This window comes from Aegilops tauschii, chromosome 1, assembly GCF_002575655.3.
Source record: "Aegilops tauschii subsp. strangulata cultivar AL8/78 chromosome 1, Aet v6.0, whole genome shotgun sequence".
Lineage (NCBI taxonomy): Eukaryota > Viridiplantae > Streptophyta > Magnoliopsida > Poales > Poaceae > Aegilops > Aegilops tauschii.
In genome coordinates, this window is record NC_053035.3 from 95,904,104 (window position 1) to 95,906,191 (window position 2,088).

Here is a 2,088-nt window from a genome sequence, read left to right on the forward strand (position 1 = left end):
GCCCGGACATCCGGCTCCTGAGCACTTTTTCGCGCGCGGTTCTGGACAGACAGCCTCAGAAATCCGGGCTCAACCCCGGACATCCGGCCCCTGGGATTTCAGCTTTCCCCGTTTCACCATTTTGTGCATAACTTCCACATCCGGAGTCCGATTTTCGCGTTCTTTAGCTCGTTGAGTAGCTATTGACATCCTCTATCCCTCTAGATAGGTCCCATCACCATTTGACTCCATAAAGTTTTTGGCACTTTGGCATCTTTGCCTCGGGCTTTCACCATAACTTCCGCATAACCACCACCGACTTTCGCTACCTAACCAATTTTGTTCCCCTTTGCATTTGAGGTTGTTTGACTTGTGATTCGAGTCTCCTAAGGTGTTTCAACTACTTAGGGACAATTGCTTCTTCATCAACCACCACCATAACTTCCGCATAGACTTACCCACCATGCACTTCCGACAACAACCTAACCCAATTTTGTTTATGTTGTGAGTTGTGTCTCCTAAGGTGTTTCGGCTACTTAGGGACCGTGCTTCCAACTCCGACACCGTGCATAGTTCACCACCTTACCCTCCACTTCTGCATTGTGTCTCAAAACCAATCATTGCATTTCCGCAATCACATTGAGCTTCCGCTAAACCACCACCGCTTTCCACTACCACCGTTTGACTTTTGACATTTGAGATTTTGAGTTCGCGGTTTTTCCGTTTCCTAAGGCGTTTCGGCTACTTAGGGACGAGTCTCCATCATCTTGCTATCTACATCAAGAACAACGCCCCTCATCATCGCCTCGGACGGTAACCTCCATATCATCTTGGTATCGTGGTGTCCCTCCATTGTATATTCCCTTGCAATTGCATTGATAACCCCTAGCCTATTTTGCGTCACTTGCCTATCGAGACTAGCCATTTGAGTATTGCCGGCAACGTTACTTGTGCACATTAGTGACCTACACCTCCCATTACATACATACCATACCATATTGGTATCATATCATCTCTTGTGTCACAAGTTTGTTCCCGCATATACACTATTGCTATCTTGGTTTGTGCATTGTGCAAAAGTGGCCATATCATACAAATAAAAAGAAGAATAAAGCTTTTAAGCAAAAGAGAGAGAGCAAAGAAGCTTGTAAGCAAGTGCCATAGCATCATACCACATTGCATATAAGATTGTCATATCCGATCATCTTGAGAGAAACACCGGGAACCATACATACATAGCATACTTGGGATAGAAAGTTTATCCATTTTGCATATCATAGGTTGCGCACAAGTGTCGTATCCGCCTATAGAGCAATCGTGCTAGCGTCTCTCTTGAGTTGTGCAACACGAGCGTTTTCCGTGGACTCCACATTTTGTGCTCATTCCTTGGTTGCACGACCCCATTTATCTATCCGTGTGTGTGTTTCCGTGTGCCATTCTTTGCTATTGGTCTACTTGTTTCACTTGTGAATTTGTGAATCTTTTTCAACATTATTGACTCTTGCTAACATTTTGCATCAAATTTTTGTGCCACTATCCTCACCAAGCTCCACCATAAGCCTTATTTGTGTACGTGTGAGAAACCGACAAGAATTGGTACCAATTGTGCTATTTCCTTGTTAGACATTGAGTGATCATTGATCCATCTTCAACATCGGTCAAGGTACATTTGGTATAAGTTCTTCTCTTTTTCCCACTCATATTTGCTCGAGTCTTGTGATGGATAGGCAAGGCATTTCATCTCCGGTCTTCGACAACAACGACGGCGTGAACAACTACATCACCAAAGCGTCCATCTTCGATCTACAACGACAAATGCAAGGCACACAATCTACCTTGCGAGAGCGCCTCGACAACCTCGCCATCGACATACGACACTCCGAAGCAAGGAAAAGGGACTACATCGACACCAAGTTGGGCGAGCTAAAGAATCAACTACGAGACATGGTGGCCGACTACAAGTCTTCTTCCCCTTCATCATCCTCAAGGCGACGGCGAGAAAGTCGATCATCTTCGGAGCGCAAACAAGATGCAAGCACAAGTCGTCCACGTCCACATCTCCATGGCGACCATCGCCAACATCGTCATGAAGGGCAAGACACCTCCAAG